At 39.1% G+C, this 22,496-nt stretch overlaps 1 protein-coding gene across 2 annotated transcripts in view; it reads right to left on the minus strand.

The window, feature by feature from the left end:
- The window catches only part of Pex16 (peroxisomal biogenesis factor 16), a 275,960-nt gene that overhangs the window by 159,833 nt on the left and 93,631 nt on the right, over window positions 1-22,496 (minus strand). The window lies entirely within an intron of this gene.

Below are 22,496 nucleotides of genomic sequence, written 5' to 3' on the forward strand. Positions count from 1 at the left end.
AATTCATCTGTTGTCTCTACCGTTCTCCCAACTGCCTAATCACTTGGAGCTCTTTGACTTCCTCTCTTTGCAACTTGACTTTCTCCAGTCCGACTTTCCTAACAGTGAGGTAATTTTTCTTGGTGATTTTAATGTTCACAACTCCAGCTGGCTTCCATTTTCTAGTCACACCGACCCAGCTGGTCGAGATGCTGAGGCTTTTGCAATTACTAATGACCTTGCACAGATTGTTCATTTACCTACAAAATACCGGACAATCCTAATCATACATTCAATACGCTTGATCTTTTTCTCACAAACAACCCTTCTAAGTACATGGTCGAAGTGAGAGGTCCTTTAGGCACTTCAGATCACAACTTGGTGATTGTCTCTTCTCTATGGAACCTTTATCTCATGGCTATTCCCAACCTAGTGTTGTTTGGCATTACAAGAATGCAAAATGGGATGACCTGGAGACGTCTTTTCTTCTTTTCCTTGGTCGGATTACTGTTTCAAAACTTCTGATGTCAACACCTGCTCAGATCATGTCAGTGAAATTATTCTTGCAGGAATGGAATCCTTTATCCCACACTCCACTTTAAAATCTCATCTTTTATCTTGGTTTTTCCAACAAATGCTAAGGCTGTTCAAGAGAAAAATGTTGCATATCGTAATTGGCTTGTTTCTAATTCTTCAGTTTCATTTTCTGCATACACCAAAGCTCGCAACAATTGTAAAGCAGTTATTAATCAGTCCAAACTAGAGTTTGAACAGGCTAAGAGTATAAAACTTGCTTCTTGCCCTAATGTTAGCCGAGCATTCTGGTCTCTTGTCAAAGCTATTGGCTGCAACTTTTGGCCATCTCTGCTCCAACCTCTGTCCAAACCAGAGGGTTCTGTTGTCACTTAGCCAACGATAAAGCTGACCTGCTAGCATTCCATTTTTCTTCCAACTCATGTATTAATGACCTTGGTATAATACCTACCACCATTCCCAACACGCTCCATTCAATGCCTCCTGTGGTCATCCGTCAAAAGAATGTCAGAAGGATTTTGACGATTCTTGATGCTAAGAAAGCTCCAGGTCCCAATGGTATTTCTCCACTTGTTCTCAAAACCTGTGCTCCTGAAATTACTCCTATTCTTTCTCGCCACCTTTTTACACTTTCTTATTCCAAAGGTGTTTTTCCTTCTGCTTGGAAATTTGCTCATATCCAGCCAGTTCCTAAAAAGGGCGACAAATCCCTCCCATCCAATTATCATCCCATTTCAATTACTTCTACTCTTTCTAAAGTAATGGAGAAACCAATTAACCGCCAACTCTTAAACTACCTAGAAACATTCTGTCTGATCAACGATCGCCAGTATGGACTCCGTGAGTATCGATCCACTGATGATATTCTGGCTTATGTTACTCATTTATGGACAAATTCCATGGAAAAATTTTGTTGACACACAAGCAGTTGCTTATGACAACTCAAAGGCTTTCGATCGTGTTTGGCATAAAGGTGTTCTAAACAAACTTCCATCTTATGGTTTGCTAACTGTTCTTAGTAATTGGTTATCCAGTTTTCTCTCTGATCGCTCACTGAGGGTGATGGTAGATGGCTCTCTGTCTTCTTACTTCTCCACTAATGCCGGTGTCCCCCAAGGTTCAGTTTTTTCCCCCCCACTCTTTTCCTCTTGTATATTAATGACCTTCTTCCATTGACTGGAAATCCTATCCATAGTTTTGCCAATGATAGCACATTGCATTCCACTTTCCATTTTGAGAAACCTTGTCCTGCTCAATCAGCTTCAACTTCTCAAAAATCTGCTACCAATTCCTTAAATGCGGATCTTCAGGTAATCCTCCAGTGGGGCAAAGACAACTTAGTTGATTTCAACCCTTCTAAAACTCAGTTTTGCCTTATATCTCGCAAAAAGGATACTTCTGCCCCAATGCTTATCTTTAGTGACACTCCGATTTCTAGGCAAAATGATATATCTCTTTTGGGGATTACCCTGACTTATAATCTCTTTTGTCACAAGCACATTACAAATATGGCTTCCTCCGCATCTAAAAAACTTGGTTTTCTCTTTCGCTCTCGGCGTTACTTTTGTTCCAAACAACTGCTCACTCTGTATAAATCTCAAATGCTCCCTGCCATGGAATATTGTTCCCACATCTGGGGAGGTACCCCCAAAACCTCTCTCAGGTGTCTTGATTCCATTCAGAAGAGGGCAGTTAGGTTAATTAATGATTCATCTTTAACGAAGTCTCTACACTCGCTGTCTCATAGACGTACTGTTTCTGCTGCATGCCTCTTCTACAGATACTTCCATGGGCACTGTTCTTCTGAATTGGCCTCCATAATTCCCGCTCTCTCTTTCAAAACAGTCCGAACACGTGCCGCCACCAGTCAACATCCATTTACTGTCCAACTTCAAACTCACAGAACCAACTTTTCATCTTCCTTGTTTATTCATTCAACTGCTATTTTCTGGAACAACCTTCCTTCATACGTATTTCCTGAAAATTACAGTCTACAGAAGTTCAAGTCCAATGTCAACAAATATCTTCTTTCGTCTTCTCAACCTCCAACCCAAACACGGTACTAAGTACTATAGGTTCTAATACTTCTCATGTTTAGGGTTTACATAAAAAAAAAAACAAAAAAACAGCAATGCCGCTCCATCTAACGATAATGTACACAAAGTGAATATTAATCATGTACCACGGAACATTTCTCCAATTGCGAAGCCGATGAGTTTAATTGATCAAGCTCCTTTTCTTTTCACCGACTACTATTTACATAAGAACATGCATTGAGAGTTTGAGCGGGTACTTATTAAAAATGATTTCTGTTCTTCTGTATGCAACATTTGCGATCTCCTATGGTTTGATAACGAAACAAAGAAATTACCTGTTAACGATTCACCATTGATATGCACTGCATTTCCCGATGTTGACATCGCAGGATCCTTGTATGTAATACTGCAGAGGATCACTTAAGAACAACACCATTCCAGCTCTAAGTGAAACGGCTTTGTCTACTCAGAAATTCCATCCCATTTACTGAAGCTGGATTTAGTGACAAGTTTATTTAGGCTTATTTTTCCTAGCTTACCGTTCATGCAAATAAGGCACCTGAGACATGCATACAGACAATATGGCATTCTGGGCCAAGTGATCAATGTGCTTATTTCAGTCAACATGATGGTCCATCACTTACCAAGGGAGATTGACTGAAACAGGCACATTGATCAATTGGCCCATAATGCCGTATTGTCTTTATGTGTGTGTGTCAGGTGCCTGATTTGTGCATATGAAACAAGGAAATACACAAGTCAAGCTATTTGATCAGGTTAGCATGAAAGCGAGTGGTTAAAGCATGACTTCAATATTTGGTTGACACGCCTCTGTATCAACAATTCCAAACTCAACCTACTACTACTACTTGCTTGTTATTTGTTTTTTAGGAGCATTAGCAACTAAGGCCATATTGCTCCGGGAATATGCGGTAGTCATTCCTTGACCTCTCCATATTTGGTGGTCACGGGCTCGAACCCTGGTCTAATCAAGAAGCGTGTGCTACGCACAACCTACTACTAGTCCCAACGCAAGTGCGATCTATTTGCTATGATCAGACAGCTCAGTAAACCTACATTGTTCTCGACTATGAGTGCCAATGAAATTGGTTGGCCATACTTGCTTCAGCTATTGTAAAAGTTCAGAATTAGTTACAGATATTAGTGAAGATGATGTGAGCGACATGAAATTCATGCAGAAGGTGATGTCCCAGTTTGAGTCATTTCCATGTCGCAAAATCGTGACAAATTGGTTTTACTTCAGTCTGAAACATAGTAGGTGCCCCCAAAGATGTTTTCACATCAAAAAATTAGTCAAGAAACACTTGTCACTTGCCAGAGAATGAAGATGCTATAACTTGTGCTTCAAGTTACAGCATCTTCAAGATATACTTCAAGAAGATTGTAGAGGTAATCATGGACATATTGTAGTTGAAACGTTATAGCCTACTTTGTCAATTTTACATGGTGAACTTTTTTTTTTAACCGCACAGAATTTCAACATTGTTGTAGTCCACATGTGCAAATTTTGGTGTGGCTATATAACGCTCCCAAAGATCCTTTGGGCGAGAACAAAGAAGATGCCATTGCAATGATCGACAAGTTAGTGTCTGTCTCTGCTAGCGAGGTTTCGTGGAGCTTCAAACTCACAAAAATTCATTCACCGGTTACAAGAAAATAATGCTGAATAAATGACAGATGTTTATTTAAAGCACCATTCATGCCTTGCTACATGAATGGTGCTTCAAAAATTGACAAACCTATGATTTTGCAACACAGAAATGATGTGTAGCAAAATCATCATATTCAAATATGATGATTTTGCTACATATCAAGCAAAACCATGATTTCTGGTTTGTCAATAAAATTGACAAAACTGGAAATGAAGTCAAATGATTTAATTTCCATCCCTTTGGAATTCCTATTCTTTCAAAATTTTGCGACGCAGAAATAAAATGTCGCAAAATCGTAATTCCCAGTTTGAGTAATTTCCATGTCGCAAAATCGTGACAAATTGGTTTTACTTCAGTCTGAAATATAGTAAGTGCCGCCAAAGATGTTTTCACATCAAAAAATTAGTCAAGAAACACTTGTCGTGACGAATCAAAGACGACAAATGAAGAGCAAGATAAAAACTGACAAGGACAAAATTGAGTATATTGAGTAAAACAAAGCCATTAGAAAGAGGCATAGAGAGGACATAAGAAGATTTAATACAAGAAAAGTATAACAAGCATTAAGGGAAAACAAAGGATTAAAATCAGCAGTCATGATTAGCAATACAGAAAGACAAATGATACTGAATCTGAATGTACTTATAAATAGCAGAGAAGGCATAATTCAAATTGCAGAAGACTACTATAAATTATATAAGGAGCGAGGGAATGATGCCAGCAGGGGGGAAGATGGATCCCAAATTAGCAACACATTCGACATACCCGGTATCCTTTGTGATGAGGTAGAACATGCATTGAAGAAAATGAAGAATCAAAAAAGCTATAGGTAAAAATGAAGTTACTGTAGGATTGTTAAAATTAGGAGGAAGAGATATGAAACAGAAACTGTTAATACAGCAGACTCTTGATTTACCAGAATTGGATTAACCAAGACACTTCAAAATCCAAATTAAAAAAAAAAAAAATAATAAAAAAAATATCAACCAAAAATCATAAAATTCAAGTAATAACTAGAATAGGTAAAAACAGATGTTTCGCAAGTCGTAAATCAGCAACAAGAAGTGGCGCTATAAGTCGTCATTGGGATATTAATGTGCCTATTATCTTGCAACCACCGCTGTCTCACATTCGCCGCTCAAAAAAAAAATAAAATGAGACCAAATGTTTAGTTTCTTTTAGTGCGTCGTGTCGATTGTTGTATTCCGTAGCACCAAAAAAGGACAAATTTTGTTTTGTTATTTATGTCAGGGGTGTCAAAAATTTTTTTATAGTAAATATATATATTTTTTTGTTTAGAAATTGCGAAAATGATGAGTAAATGAGTATAATGAGCAATTGTGCAGAGAAATAGAGTGAGCCAGTAAAAGAATCTCCCATTATAAGACATTCGTCTTATAATGAGAGATTCTAACTTTCCTGATATTGACTGGAACTTGTGGATTGGTCACTCGCACACTAGCAAAACTTTTGTGGATTTATTGGATGACTGTTTTCTACAGCAACATTTTCAAGAGGAAACGAGAGGGAGTAATACTCTTGATCTCATTATCAGTAGTGATTCTTCATGCATTAAGAATCTGCAGATAAAGGAACCACTGGGCGACAGTGATCACAATGTATTGATGTGGGAATTAATTAAAGATGTAACTACCATCAAGGCTAAAGGGAAGGGCTTTTGCTTTTGTAAAAGTGACTACAGAGGTCTCAGACAGTTTTTAAATTCTGTACAGTGGGATCAACTGATGATGTTACCAAAAGCAAATTCTAAATGGGGAGCCTTTGGGGACTAAATTTTGGAGGCTACTAGGTTTTTCATTCCAGCTAAGAAATACTGTTCAAAGTTTAGGCCTAAATGGATGTCAGATGTATTAATGAGATTGTGGCAGAGAAGAAGAATGTATGGGATGCATATAAAGTATCAGGCGATACAGAAGCCTATGGCAGGTATAAAGTAGTCTGTAATCAAGTCACAAAGGAGGTTAGGCAGGTGAAGGCAGATTACGAGAAACCAAAGAAAAACAGCAAGGAGTTCTTTACTTATGTAAACTCTAGAAGGAAAGGGATGAATCAGATTGGACCACTTAACATAGGTGGGTTGACTGTTGATGATCATGCTCAGGTAGCTGATAAACCAAATGAGTATTTTGCATCTACATTCACACATGAGGAGTTATTCAATGAGGGGAGTGCCAGAAGTTTCTCAAATACTAACAGGGAGCTAAGTGATTTTGTAATAACTGAGAGGAAACTGGAGGAGAAATTGTGAAGTTAAACATAAGGAAGGCACCTGGGGTGGATGGTATCTATCCAGTTATATTAAAGGAATCAGCAAAGGAAGTAAGCAAACCCTTAGCCATAATTATGAGAGCTTCCTTGGGCTCAGGGGAGGTCTCCATTGACTGGAGGTGTGCAAATGTATCAACAATTCATAAAGGAGGTTCAAAAGATGACACAAGTAACTACAGACCTGTTAGTTTAACTTGTGTTCCGGGGAAAATAATGGAATCACTGGTTAAAGAAGCATTGCAGGATCATCTAGACAAGACAAGACTAAGTTCTGCAAATAGCAGCACCCGAAGAGTAGGCACCTGCGAGATGATCTAACTGAGGTGCATAAGGGCTTGAATGGGTTGAGCAAGCTGAATGCTGATGGAATTCTTCGTCTTGCTCAGACTAAGAACCTGAGGGGGCAAAGTTTCAAATTCAGGAAAGATAGTTGTAGAATAGATGTGTGGAAATTTGCCTTTAGCCAGCGCGTAGTTGAATCGTGGAATACGCTTCAAGCTTTTGTTGTGGAAGCTAACAGCCTAAATAAATTTAAGGCTGAGCTGGACAGGCACTTGGAACGAATGGAGGGATGAAATGGGAGTTTTTTTTTTTTGGCTGATGCTGCATAAGCTTGCTTTCTTGCATCATATGCTTCTACTAATGCTAAATGCTAATGACAAATGCAAAAGTGTTGCACTTTCAGTAAAACAAAAACTTGAAATTATTAAAATGTGAAAATGGTGCATCTGATAAATGAATCATTATAATGTTGGTGACCAAACCATACGCAACATCATAAAAAATAAAGGCAAGCATTGTATGGGACATGCGAGTGGTGCTTGGTAAGTTTTTTTTTTTTTTTTTTAATCTATCGCCATATTTTTTATGTAGGTTGCTGAACATTTTTCGATACGGTAAGTGCCAGACTTACGCAACTCCATATTTACGTAATTTTTTTTTGCTCAATTTAAAAAAAAAAAAAAAAAAAAAAAATTTTTTTTTAGGTTTGTAAAATTTAAAACAACAAAAAATAATAATAAGTAATCAATAATGACAATCATGGCATGCATGAATTGCAGAAGTGAGATCGGAGTAACAAGCAAAAAATAGGAAAGAAGAGAAGATTCTTACAATTTATTTATAGTTTTTTTTTATATGACTGAGGATTTCAGTAAAGGGGGACTCACATTTCACCAAAATAACATAAAAACCCACAGAATTCCATCTGTCGGTATTAGCATTAGCCAGAAAAAAAAAAAAAAAAAAACCCTTATTTCACCCATCCATTTGCTCCAAATGTTTGTCAAGTTCTGCCTTGACTCTATTGACGCTATCAACTTCTACAACGATGGGTGGAAGTTTGTTCCAGCAATCAACCACCCGCTGGCTAAAGGCAAACTTGCGCACATCTATCCTACAACTGTCTTTCCTCAGTTTGAATTTATGCCCCCTCAGGTGATTATTCTGAGCAAGAGGAAGAATCCCATCAGCATTGAGCATGCTTAAACCATTCAAGGCTTTATACACCTCTATCAGATCACCTCGCTGGTGCCTAGTCTCCAGACACTGTAATTTGCAAAATTTAAGCCTTTCTTCGTAAGAGCAACCCTGTGTTCCATTCACTAATCTTGTAGCCCTTCTCTGTACTCGTTCCAACAGCTCTACATCCTTCATCAGCCCTCCAGACCTGTATACAGTACTCAAGGTGTGGTCTGACCATTGCCTTATTAGCATTTTAGCATTAGTAGAGGCATTTGATGCAAGAAAGCAAGCTTATGCAGCATCAGCCAAAAAAAAAAAAAAAAAAAAAAACCCACTTCCACTTCACCCCTTTGTTCATTCAAAATACCTGTCCAGCTGAGCCTTAAACTTATTTAGGCTATCAACCTCCACCACAAGGGATGGAAGTTTGTTCCACCAACCAAGCACCCGCTGGCTAAAGGCAAATTTCCGCACGTCTATCCTACATCTGTCTTTCCTCAATTTGAATTTATGCCCTCTCAGGTCATTTTTCTGAGCTAGAGGAAGAATCCCATCAGCATTGAGCATGCTTAAACCATTCAAGGCTTTATACACCTCTATCAGATCACCTCGCTGGTGCCTAGTCTCCAGACACTGTAATTTGCAAAACTGAAGCCTTTCTTCGTAAGAGCACCCCTTTGTTCCATTCACTAATCTTGTTGCCCTTCTCTGTACTCGTTCCAGCAGCTCTACATCCTTCTTGAAATGAGGACTCCAGGCCTGTATACAGTACTCTAGGTGTGGCCTGACCATTGCCTTATACAATGGAATAATCACCTCCTTATCCCTGCTGGAAAAATTCCTGTATATCATTGACAATACTCCATGAGCTACTCTTGCAGCCCGTCTGCACTGCTCAGAGAACTCCATATCTGCCTGCACAACCACCCCCAAGTCCCTTCCATTCTCTACCACTGTCAGTGTAGTATCACAGAGTCGATACGTTGTTCTGGGGTTGCTGTTTCCCATGTGTAGTACTTTACATTTGTCAATGTTAAACTTCATTTGCCACCTCTCAGCCCATCTGCTCAACCTTTCCAGATCCTGTTGCAGCAGCATAGTGTCAGTAGTGTCCTTGACAACCCTGCCAACCTTTTTATCGTCTGCAAACTTGGACATTAAGCCCAATATACCATCATCAATATCATTTATAAATACAGAAAACAATAATGGACCCAACACTGAGCCCTGAGGGCCTCCACTAATAACATCAGTCCACGATGAGCAGTGTCCATTGATTACCACGCTCTGTCTTCTCCCCCTCAACCACCCCTTTATCCATAGCAGCAATTTGCCTCCAATGTCACACTGCTCCAATTTGTGTAGCAGTCTTCCATGTGCAACAGTATCAAAAGCCTTTCTAAGATCCAAGTATATAATATCAAAGTTATTCCCTGCATCCAGTTCTTTTGTGACTGCATCATAGTATCCAATCAAGTTGGTCAGGCAAGACTTCCCCTTAACAAAACCATGCTGTGTCTGAGCTATAACTGAAGTCTTGTCTAAATGATCCTGCAGTGCTTCTTTAACCAGTGCCTCCATTAATTTTCCTGGAACAGAAGTTAAGCTCACAGGTCTATAATTACTTGTGTCAGCCTTTGATCCTCCTTTGTGAATTGGGGTCACATTTGCACATTTCCAGTCTATGGGTACCTCCCCTGAGTCCAAGGAAGCTCTCATAATTATGGCTAAGGGTTTGCTTACTTCCTTTGTTGCCTCCTTTAATATAACTGGATAGATCCCATCCACCCCGGGTGCCTTTCTTATGTTTATCTTCAACAGTTTCTCCTCCACTTTACTCCCAGTTATTTCAAGATTCTGTAGCTTACTGCTAGAGTTGAATACACCTCTGGCATTCCCCTCGCTGAATAACTCCTCATGTGTGAATGTCGATGCAAAATATTCATTTAGTTTGTTAGCTACCTGAGCAGGATCATCAACAGTTGACCCATCAATATCAAGTGGACCAATCCCCTTCCTTCTAGAGTTTACATAAGTAAAGAACTCTTTGCTGTTTTTCTTTGAATCCCTTGCCAAGGATTTCTCGTAATCTGCCTTCGCCTGCCTAACCTCCTTTGTAACTTGGTTGCATATCAACTTGTATCTATCATAGGCTTCTGTGTCATGTGTTAATTTGTAAGTATCCCATGCATTTTTCTTCTCTACCATATGCCTCATTAGTTCATCTGACATCCATTTTGGCCTAAACCTTGAACAATATTTCTTAGTTGGTATGTAAAGCCTAATAGCTTCCAAGATAAGTTCTTTGAATGCTTCCCATTTTGAATTTGCTGTTGGTAACATCATCAGTTGGTCCCACTGTATAGAATTTAAATACTGTCTCAGTCCATCGTAGTCGCCTTTATGGAAGCAATAACCCTTCCCTTTACCCCTAATGGTACTTACCTCTTTGAGTAAATCCCACTTCAGCACACTGTGATCACTGCCACCTAGTGGTTCATTTATCTGCAGATTCTTAATTCATGAAGAATCACTGCTGATAATCAAATCAAGAGTATTACTCCCTCTAGTTGCCTCCCGAACATGCTGATGTAGAAAACAATCATCCAATAAATCCACAAAAGCCCTGCTAGTGTGTGAGTAACCAGCCCCCAAATTCCAGTCAATATCTGGGAAATTAAAATCTCCCATTATAAGGCTCTCTGATTTACTGGCCCATTCTATTTCCCTGTACAGTTCCTTATTATACTCATCAGAGTCATTAGGCCTATAGCACACTCCTACTCTCAATTTTGATCTCCCAATGTTTATGTCACACCAAACTGACTCAACACTGCACTGTCCAGCGATGTCGACTGGCTTCACTTCCTTGGTTTTTATGTGTTTCTTAACAAATAGCATAACTCCTCCCCTCTTCCTATCCTGTCTATCCTTTCTGTAGAAGTTGTACTCCCCAAATTGCAGTTCTGCATCCCTTATATCTGTGTGACACCACATCTCTGATATCCCAACAATATCTGCCTTTGATGTTTAGAGCAATACCTCAAATTCATCAAATTTATTTACTAAACTCTTAGCATTGGTGTACACGCAAGTATACCTACACCTGTTTCTATTCTTAGCTACCCTAACACAACCCATGTGTTTACTTGTACCGCAATCGCTCCCAGCAGTCTCTGAAATACCATGCATCTTGTTTTTCAGGCTTCTGCTGATTCTAATAGAAGCAGTGCAAGAATCTCTTTCACCTCTGCCAGTGGCTACTGTCAATCTATTGGTCTTTGTCTCCCCCCAAGCTAGCAGTTTTCCGACCCACCTAACACTGCCTCGATAGCATCAGCAAATATTCTTGCACCCTTTCTATTTAAGTGTATCCCATCCCTGTAGCAGCAATCTCTCCTGTTAACAAGTACAGTCCAGACTGAAAAAAATTCTACCCCTGGAGCCTTGCACAATCTATCCAGGGCCGAATTGATCGACAAGGCTCTCATCATATACTCCCTCCTATCGTGTCTGGGCAGAATTGCAGACACTTTCAAATTAAACCCTAATTCTCGGCTTTTGTTCAACAGTGACCTGTACTTGTTAAGTAATTTTGCCGGTCTCCTACTCTTAATATTATTAGTGCCAACGTGTACAACTATATCACCTTTTGTGCCCTTATACAAGGGGACAATCACCTCCTTATCCATGGTAGAAAAATTCCTGTATATCATTGACAAAACACCATGTGCTACTCTTGCAGACCATCTGCACCGTTCAGAAAACTTCATATCTGCCTGCACAATTACCCTCTTGTCCTTTTCATTCTCTACCACTGTCAGTGTGGTGCCACAGAGTTGATACGTTACTCTGGCATTACTGCTTACATTATGTAGTACTTTACATTTGTCAATGTTAAACTTAATTGTCATCTCTCAGCCCATCTGCTCAACTTTTCTAGATCCTGTTGCACCAGTGTACTGTCATTAGTGTCATTAATAACCCTGGCAACCTTCATATCATCTGCAAACTTGGACATTAAGCCTGATATACCATCATCAATATCATTTATAAATACAGAAAACAACAATGGACCCAATACTGAACCCTGATGGACTCAACTAATAACATTAGTCCACGAAGAGCAGTGTCCATTGATTACCACTCTGTCTTCTCCCACTCAACCATCTCTTTATCCATAGCAGCAATTTGCCTCCAATGCCACACTGCTCCAATGTGTGCAGCAGTCTTCCATGTGCAACAGTATCAAAGGCTTTCCAAATATATGATATCAAAATTATTCTTTGCATCCAGTTCCTTTGTGACTACATCATAGTATTCAATCAAATTATCAGACAAGACTTCTCCTTAACAAACCCATTCTGTGTTCGAGCTATAACTGAAGTCTTGTCTAGATGATCCTGCAATGCTTCTTTAACCAGTGCCTCCATTAATTTCCCTGGAACAGAAAGTTAAACTACAGATCTGTAATTACCTGTGTCTCCCTTTGATCCTCCTTTGTGGATTGGGGGTCACATTTGCACATCTCCAGTCCATGGGTACCTCCCCTGAGTCCAGAGAAGCTCTCATAATTATGGCTAAGAGTTTGCTTACTTCCTTTGCCACCTCCTTTAATATAACTGGATAGATTCCATCCACCCCAGGTGCCTTTCTTGTGTTTATCTTCAACAATTTCTCCTCCACTTTACTCTCAGTTATTACAAGATTATCTAGCTTACTGCCAGAGTTGAATACACCTCTGCCATTCCCTTCCCTGAATAACTCCTCATGTGTGAATGACGATGCAAAATATTCATTTAGTTTGTTAGCTACCTGAGCCGGATCATCAACAGTTGAACCATCGATATCAAGTGGACAAATCTGATTCATCCCCTTCCTTCTAGAGTTTACATAAGTAAAAAACTCTTTGCTATTTATCTTCGCATCCTTTGCCAAAAACTTCTGGTAATCTGCCTTTGTCTGCCTAATCTCCTTTGTAATTTGGTTACAGACCAGTTTATATCAATCGTAGGCTACTGTGTCACATGTTAATTTTTATGTATCCCATGCATTTTTCTTCTCTGTCACATGTCTAATTAGTTAATCTGACATCGATTTAGGCCTAAATCTTGAACAATATTTCTTTGTTGGTATGAAAAGCCTAGTAGCTTCCAAGATTCTTTGAATGTTTCCCATTTTGAATTTGCTGTTGGTAACATCATCAGTTGGTTCCACTGTATAGAATTTAAATACTGTCTCAGATCACTGTAGTCACCTTTATGAAAGCAAATCCCTACCTTTTACTTTACCTTGATGGTAGTTACCTCTGCAGGTTCTTGATGCATGAAGAATCATTACTGATAATCAGATCAAGAGTATTACTCGCTATAGTTGCCTCCTGAACATGCTGCTGTAGAAAACAATCATCCAATAAATCCACAAAAGCCTTGCGTATGTGCAAGTGTCCAACCCACAAATTCCAGTCAATATCCGGGAAATTAAAATCTGCCATTACAAGACACTAATTTACTGCCTCACTATTTCTCTGGACAATTGCTCATTATACTCATCAGATTAATTAGGCCTATAACACACACCTACTCTCACTTTTCCTTTCCTAGTGCTTATGTCACAAGGAAACATAGGACAAGGAAACATAAATTGCAGGTCTCAAAGGAAAAGACGGTTCAGATGTTGCTCAAGGGAAGACTAAGCATGAATAGAGCTCCTACTGTACGGCTGATGGGGAGTGCCGTTCGATATGCACAAGTAACAAAATATTTAGGCTTAATGATTGAAGAACGTTTGTTCTTTACAGAACACGTTAAGTATTGAAAAGTTAAAATTAAAACCTTATATGCCAAGCTCCGGAGGGTGATTAGAAGAGATTGGGGTATAAAAGGTAGAGGCCTCAATCTGTTATATGATTGTTTATTTTCACCTATAATGTGTTATGCTGCCGGGGCTTGGGTTCATAGGATTGGGAATAAGGTTATTCAAAAACACCTAGTACAAGCACAAAAATTTGCATTACTAGGGATTACTCGAGCATGTCGGACGGTGTCCACAGAAGCCTTGCAGGTAATATCAGGTAGGTTGCCAGTCCAGTATGTAGTATTAATAGCTGGAGTTGGATATCTTACTAAGCGAAACATCAGGAAGACAATAGTAAGAATAAGAACTTGTCCAGAACCAGGAAAAATTTATACAAGAGCAGATGTTAAAAATGAAAAGAACAGAGTTTTAGAAGAAGTTAAAATTAGATGGCAAATGGAATGGGAAACATCTGAAAAAGGACGACAGACCTTTATGTTTTTGCCGAGAATTAATATAATTGATGTTAAAAGAAAGTTGTGGCAACAGTTTGGTCTTTGTTCTACGTTTTTGTTAACTGGACATGGATTGGCATTGAGACTCTTTCAGCTTGGACTTAAAGAAAATGGGTTGTGTAAATGTGGAGAGCTTGAAGCATCTGAGCATGTTATGCTTGACTGCAATTATTATGTTGACTTGAGAATGGAATTGGAACTATCAATTGGCTATCTGGAGAAAGAGAGACTCCATGTTATGTTCACTGATAAAAGGTTATTTACTTATTTTAATAAGTACGTTTCGGAAGTCTTTAAAAGAAGATTTAGATTGCTGGGTAGTAGTGGCACGCCTCCAAGTGGCAGGGATGTCAACTCATCCAATTAGGATCAATGGATAGAAAATCAAAGTTGATTCTCCTTGCATGAGGCTAAGTGGCCAGATAGGAATTGTTTATTGTTCGGTTATTATTTATTTATTTATTAACAAAATTGAATTCTAAAAGTTAGGAAAAATCCCATTCTCTGACATTACCGTGGATAGGCTACGGCCTCGGTAGCGGATTCGGCGAATGGAGGTTAAAATGGAGTGCTTATGTCACACCAAACAGACTCAACATAGCATTGTCCACCAACATCAATTGGATGCACTTCCTTAGATTTTGTGTGTTTCTTAACTAACAGCATAACCCCTCCTCCCTTCCTGTCCTGTCCTGTCTATCCTTTCTGTACACATTGTACTCCCTAAATTCCAGTTCTGCACTGCTTATGTCTGTCTGACACCGTGTCTCTGATATCCCAATAATATCTGCATTTGATGTCTTGACTAGCACTTCAAGCTCATCGAATTTATTAACTACACTCCTAGCATTGGTGTTCATGCAAGTATACATGTACCTGTTTCTATTCTTAGTAACCCTAACACACCCATGTATTTACTTTTTTCACTATGACTCCCAGCAATCCTGGAAATCCTTGCTTTTCAGGCTGCTGCTCAATTGTATTTCAATAGAAGTAGTGCAAGAATCACTTTTACCTTTGCCAGCGGCTACTGTTAGTCTATTAGTCTGTGTATCCCCCCCCCAAGCTAGCAGTTTTCCGACCCACCTAACTCTGCCTCGATAGCACCAGCAAATATTCTTGCACCCTTTCTATTCAAGTGTATCCCATCCCTGTAGAAGCAGTCTCTCCTGTTAACAAGCACAGACCAGGCTGAGAAAAATTCCACCCCTTGAACCTTGCATAATCTCTCCAGGGCCGAATTGATCGACAAGGCTCGGCTCTCATCATATACTCCCTCCTATCATGTCTGGGCAGAATTGCAGACACTTTCAATCATCATCATCATCATCATCAGCCATTTTCAATGGCTGATGATGATGGCTCTCCAGCAACTTTCCAGTTCCTTCTGTTTTGAGCACTGGCCATCCATTTACTACTCAAAGACTCATGAATTTCATCTATCCATCTCCGCCTTTGTCTTCCAGGTTTTCTTCTAGCTCCTCTTGGGTACCATTCTGTTATTTTCTTAGTCCATCTGTCATCATGTCTTCGAGCTATATGTCCTGCCCAAGACCATTTTAGTTCTTTAGTTTTGATAAGAATGTCCTTTACTTGAGTTTGCTGCCTAATCCATGTGTTTCTCTTCTTATCTAACAGTCTGATTCCCAATATAATTCGTTCCATTCTTCGCTGTGTAGTTCTTAGCTTCTCTTCCATTCTTTTGGTGAGTGCCCAAGTTTCACTTCCATAAGTCATGGTGGGGAGTATACATTGGTTCATTATTTTACGTTTCAGACAAACTGGGATATTGCTCTTCAGTATGTGACTATATTTCCTGAATGCTATCCATCCAAAATTTATTCTTCTCTTGACCTCCAGCCATTTATCATTATTACAGCTAATAACTTGTCCCAGATAAGTATATGACTCCACCTTTTCAATTACTGCTCCTTCAATCATTATTTCCCTTTCCGTGGCATACTTGTTCATCACTACTTTTGTTTTAGCCATATTCATCTTTAGTCCAAAATCCTTACTAACTGTGCATAACTGATTAAGATTTTCCTCTAATTCTTTGGGATCATGGCTTATGACCACAATGTCATTTGCAAATCGTAAATGGTTTAGGTACTCTCCGTTCACATTGACTCCTTTCTGCGACCAGTCTAATCTTCTGAAAGCTTCCTCAAGGGCAGCAGTAAACAGCTTCGGAGATATTGTGTCTCCTCGTCGAACTCCTTTCTCGATTTTAAATTTGCTACTGTCTTTGTCTAGTCCAATAAAGGATGTAGCACTCTCATATATTTTCTTCAAAATCATAATATATGGAGTATCTATGCCTTGTCTTTCCAGTGCCCCAAACATTGCCTTATGCTGTATGGAGTCAAATGCCTTTTCATAATCCACAAATGCCAGGCATAATGGTGTTTTATATTCATTTGTTTTCTCCATTAGCTGTGATATTACGTGAAGGTGATCCATAGTTGAGAATCCTGTCCTAAAGCCAGCTTGCTCTTTCGGTTGATTCTCATCAAGTATTCTTTCTAATCTGTTAGTAATGACCCTTGTGAACAACTTGTAGATATGGGATAACAAGCTAATTGGTCTATAATTTCCAATTTCTGATTTATCTCCTTTCTTATGCAGCAAAACTATGATTGCATTATTCCACTGCTTAGGCATCACACCTTTTCTAATGCACTTTGTGAAGAGCCGTGCCAGTTTTTGTGTTATGTATCTTCCTCCCAATTTTAACAACTCTACAGTAACTTCATCTTCCCCCGGGGCTTTCCGATTCTTCATTTTCTTCAATGCATGTTCCACCTCATCAGGAAGAATATCGGGTATGTCGTATGTGTTGCTACTTTGCAATCCATGTTCCCCACTGCTGGTATCATTCCCTCGCTCCTTGTATAATTCTCTATAGTAGTCTTCTGCTATTTGAATTATGCCTTCTCTGCTGTTTATAAGTACACCATCGCTATTCTTCAGTTTCAGTATCATTTGTCTTTCTGTATTACTGCTCATGGCTGCTGATTTAAATCCTTTGTTTTCCCTTAATGCTTGTTCTACTTTTCTTGTGTTAAATCTTCTTATGTCCTCTCTGAGTCTCTTTCTAATGGCTTTGCGTAACTCAGTATACTCAATTTTCTCCCTGTCAGTGTTTTTCTTGTTCTTCATTTGTCGTCTTTGGTTCATCATGACAAGTGTTTCTTGACTAATTTTTTCTTCTTTGGATTTCTGTTTCCCTATAGGTTTCTTGGGCTTTATCACTTTCAGAAAGTTGTAATATTCCTCGTCGATATCTTGGTCCTGAGCAGTCTGCAGAAGCTCAAACTTGTTCTTAAGTTCCAGTACATACTGCTTTTTCTCCTCCTCTGTTATTTCAAAGACCTTTGTATTATTTACTCGAGTCAGTTTTTTCCTTTCCTTTCCTACATCTATATCAAGTGTACATCTTACCATTCTGTGATCACTTCCAACATTTACCTTATTCAGGACAGTAACATCATTCACAATATATCTTCTGTTAGTGAGGATGAAGTCGATTTCATTAGTTGTTAATCCATTTGGACTCTTCCATGTCCACTTTCTGTTCACCCTTTTCTTGAAAAAAGTGTTCATTACTGACAGTCCTTGAGATTCTGCAAATTCCACAAGTCTTTCACCTCTTTTATTTCTTTCACCAATTCCAAAATTTCCTATAGTTCCTCTTTCTGCGCTGCTTTGCCTTTTTCCAACCTTAGCATTGAAGTCCCCCATAATAATAGTGTAGTGGGTTTTCTGCTCATCTAGAAGACTCTCAATTTCAGTGTACATTTCTTCAACCTCTTCATCATCATGGCTCGATGTTGGTGCATAAATCATAATCTTTAGCTTGTACCTCTTAGAAATCTTGAATATTAGTCTTGACACCCTTGGTGATGTACTTTTGAATTCCAAAATGTTGTTTTTAAAATCTTTATGGACCAGAAACCCAACTCCGCCTTCACTCCTTTCACTGTTTCCATTGGTGTACAGCAGATTTCCACTTGATAAACTTATAAGTGATTCATTTCTTCTTCTTGTTTCAGCCAAACCGATGATATTCCAATTCACATTTTCTAATTCCTTTTCCAGCTCTAATATCCTGTCTTCACCGATGAGTGATCGTACGTTATAACAGGCCAAGTTCAATTTCCGTGCATGGCAGCCTGGTCGTACCCAGAGATTCTTAGCACCCTCTGCTTCCACTCTAATCCTCTCGCTGCCGTAAGAGGGAGAGTGAAAGCTGCTGGGGACTGAGGGCCATTTGTATTGTTGTGCTCTCATTGCTGGAGGGTTTGGTCTTTTCCTCTTCACGCTGACCAGGCGTCTTGAAGAGAACCACTCTACACGTTCGTTGCCACCTAAGTGACGTAACAGGGCTTACCATCGAGAAGGTGTGCATGAGTGGATTTTAGGGAGGCAGGCCAACCGGACTTCTCCTAAATCTTCTGTAATAGAGAGATATTGGATCCATCAGTGTTTTAGGCTGAGTGTCTGATAACACACAGGATACCTGTTCCCCTTTAAGCCCCGACACTTTCAAATTTAACCCTAACTAATGGCTTGTTTTCAGCATTGTCTTGTACTTGTTAAGTAATTCTGCCGGTCTCCTAGTCTTAATGTCATTAGTGTCAATATGTACAACAATATCACCCTTTGGGCCCTTAAAGGATGATATCTGCCCTACAATGCCATCAATCCCTGCCCTGGTCCTATTCCAAAGGATAGATGGAATAGGACCATACCCTGGTCCTATTCCATCTATCCTTTTTGCACAATATGTTCCCCGTTTCCCTGACAATAGAGTCACCTACAACAACTAGTTCCTTTGGGACCAGCACATTCTGCCTTGGGGGTTGATGCTGTGTTGCGTGAAGTTCAAGTGCAAGCTCTGGCATTGATGTGGGCAGCTGAGAGCTTGATGGGCCCTCAATTTAAATCCTTCGGGGGCATCCACCCTGTCCTTCAAGCTCTCATATAAGCCCACGGAATTCCATCTATCAGTATTTTCACAAATGCAATAAGATCGAGTTTACTAACCGTTTATAATTAGATGCACGAATAGAAATGCCCAATAAACTAGAAAGTGCAAATTGTTTTAACTGTTTTATGGTAGTGACCTCCAGAAATGTGCTTCAGTAAAATGTGAGCTCGCGCGGGGTGATAATAGTGAGTTTTCGCCTTAACCCTGTGAAGTTCTTTACAGAAAATTTCATTTTGACTGTTATCATGGTGCCGACTAAGAGAATAAGTGACAGCGGTACACTAGTAAATCTACCAAGAAAAGGAAAGCAATTGATTTGGATCAGAAAATTAAACTAATAAGAACGTAAGAAAATGGTGAAACATTAACAAGTATCGTGCCAAATTCAGATTTGTCAATATAGTAGCAATATGTTACTAGTCATTCCCGAGTTACGTAAAACTTGAAGTAAGAAATCCTGGAACGTATTCCTACGCATGTCGGGGCCTTCTGTATTTTTGAATTAACCGGGAAATTGATTATCCGGGATTTGTTTTTTATCCTCTAACCCGGGGAAATCGAGAGTCCACTGTACTCTTCACAAAATAACATTAGGAAAGGCTGGTTGGTTGGTTGTTGGGTTTTATTGGCGCATTAGCAACTAAGGCTATAATGCGCCAAAACCAGGTGTTATATAAAAATTTAAATTTCACTGACCTAATTACTTAGGTCACCATGTCAAGAGTAGGAAAGGCATGATGCCTAAGGAGTGGAATAATGCAATCATAATTTTAACGCATAAGAAAGGAGATAAATCAGAAATTACAGACCAATTAGCTTGTTGTCCCACATCTACAAGTTGTTCACAAGGGTCATTACTAACAGATTAGAAAGAATACTTGATGAGAATCAACCGAAAGAGCAAGCTGGCTAGGACAGAATTCTCAACTATGGATCACCTTCATGTAATATCAAAGCTAATGGAGAAAGCAAATGAATATAAAACACCATTATGCTTGGCATTTGTGGATTATAAAAAGGCATTTGACTCCATACAGCATAAGGCTGACTAAGAGAAGAGAGAAGAGAACAGGTATTTTGAACGAACAGAGAGGTGAAGTAGAAGTGGTTTTTTTTTTTTTTTTGGCTGATGCTGCATAAGCTTGCTTTCTTGCATCAAATGCCTCTACTAATGCTAATGCTAAAGGCAATGTTTCGGGCACTGGAAAGACAAAGCATAGATACCCCATATATTATGCTTTTGAAGAAGATATATGAGAACACTACCTCCTTTATTAGACTAGACAAAGACAGTAGCAAATTTTAAATTGAGAAAGGAGTTCAGCAAGGAGACACAATATCTTCGAAATTGAATACTGCTGCCCTTGAAGAGGCTTTCAGAAGAATGGACTGGTTGCACAAAGGAGTCAATGAGAATGGAAAGTACCTAAACCATTTATGATTTGCAGATGACATTGTGATCATAAGCCATGATCCCAAAGAATTAGAGGAAAATCTTAATCAGTTATACAGAGTTTGTAAGGATTTTGGACTAAAGATGAATATGGCTAAAACAAAAGTAGTGATGAACAAGTATGCCACAGAAATGAACATAATGGTTGAAGGAGTAGAAATTGAAAAGGTGGATTCATATACTTATATTGGACAAGTCATTAGCTGTAAAAAAAAAAAAAAAAAAAGAAAAGAAGTAAACTGCAGCCATTATCAATCCACTGCAGGATGAAAGACTCCTCAACAATTGAGGGAAATGGACCATAACTTGCCAAGCTGGTCCAGTGCGAGTCAACTGTATTTAGCAGACAAGGGCTTGAACCCCGGTCTACTTAAAGAATGTGTACTACTGCACTCCAGCTCCTGAAGTCAAGAGAAGAATAAATTTTGGATGGATATCATTTAGGAAATATAGTCATATACTGAGGAGCAATATCCCAATTTGTCTGAAACTTAAAATAATGAACCAATGACTTATGGAAAATAAGCTAAAAGAAATAGAATGGAAAGAATGGAAGAGAAGCTGAAACTATACAGCGAAGAATAGAACGAATTATATTAGGAATCAGACTGTTGGATAAGAAGAGAAACACATGGATTAATCAGCAAACTCAAGTAAAGGACATTCTTATCAAAATAAAGAACTGAAATGGACTTGGGCAGGACACATAGCTCAAAGGCATGATGACAGATGGACTAAGAAAATAACTGAAAATAACAGAAACCCAAGAGGAGCTAAAAGAAAACCTGGAAGACAAAAATGGAGATGTACAGATAAAATTCAAGAGTTTGTGGGCAGTAAATGAATGCCAGTTGCACAAAACAGAAGAAACAGGAAAGTCAGTGGAGAGGCCTCTGCCTAGACACCATAGGAAGGAGAGATATATACATACACAGGGTGTTTCAAAAGTGATGGTCAATAATTTAAAGGTGAATTGTACACACTACAATATCCTTAAGTTAATCGTTTTTGAGATATTGCACATTTCTAGTTGGGATCCACCATTGACTTGTTTGTTTAGGTTAGGTTATGCTCATTCTCTCCCTTTCCCCTTTCTCAGTGCTCTGAGACGTAGCAGGCATACTAGTACTTGTCAAAGGATAGTCAACATGGAAAGAGGTTACAGCAACGAAGAGTATGTGGACATGCACTTCATGTATGGTAAAGCCAACGGCAGTGCACTCAAAGCTGCATGTTTGTACCAAGAAGCATTTCCTCGCCGAAGGCAGCCCAACAGGCAGACGTTCATCAGGTATATCAACGCCTTAGAGAACATGGGCGCTTCGCACATGGAGTATGGCAGGCAGACCCAGAAGCATAACACCTGATGTTGAGGAAAGGGTGTTAGAAAGAATAGAACAAAATTGAGGAATTTTTTTTTTTTTTTTTTTTTTTTTGAGGTTCAGTCCATGGGGCTCAATTGTTATATTTATTACTTCTGGCCATGAGATAAGTACTGCATGTCTCTTAATGCTTGTCTTGTACTGCTTGTTTACATAAACAGTAATTACATTTACTTATGAAAAAAATTACGATAATTACAATATGAAATAATATTCAAGCTCCCCAAGCCACCCTACTTGAATTCCTATATGATACAGCAGCCAATGAGAGCTGGCTATTGCATCATGTCTCAGAGTGCAAATTAACAAACAGCAAGTAAAGTGTTCCAAATGAGGGGCTTCTGTGATAACTAAAATCTGAAGGTTTCTGAATTATTGGTTA

The sequence above is a fragment of the Mastigoproctus giganteus genome, chromosome 12, assembly GCF_048544385.1.
Source record: "Mastigoproctus giganteus isolate SK-2022 chromosome 12, ASM4854438v1, whole genome shotgun sequence".
In the NCBI taxonomy this organism is placed as follows: Eukaryota; Metazoa; Arthropoda; class Arachnida; order Uropygi; family Thelyphonidae; genus Mastigoproctus; species Mastigoproctus giganteus.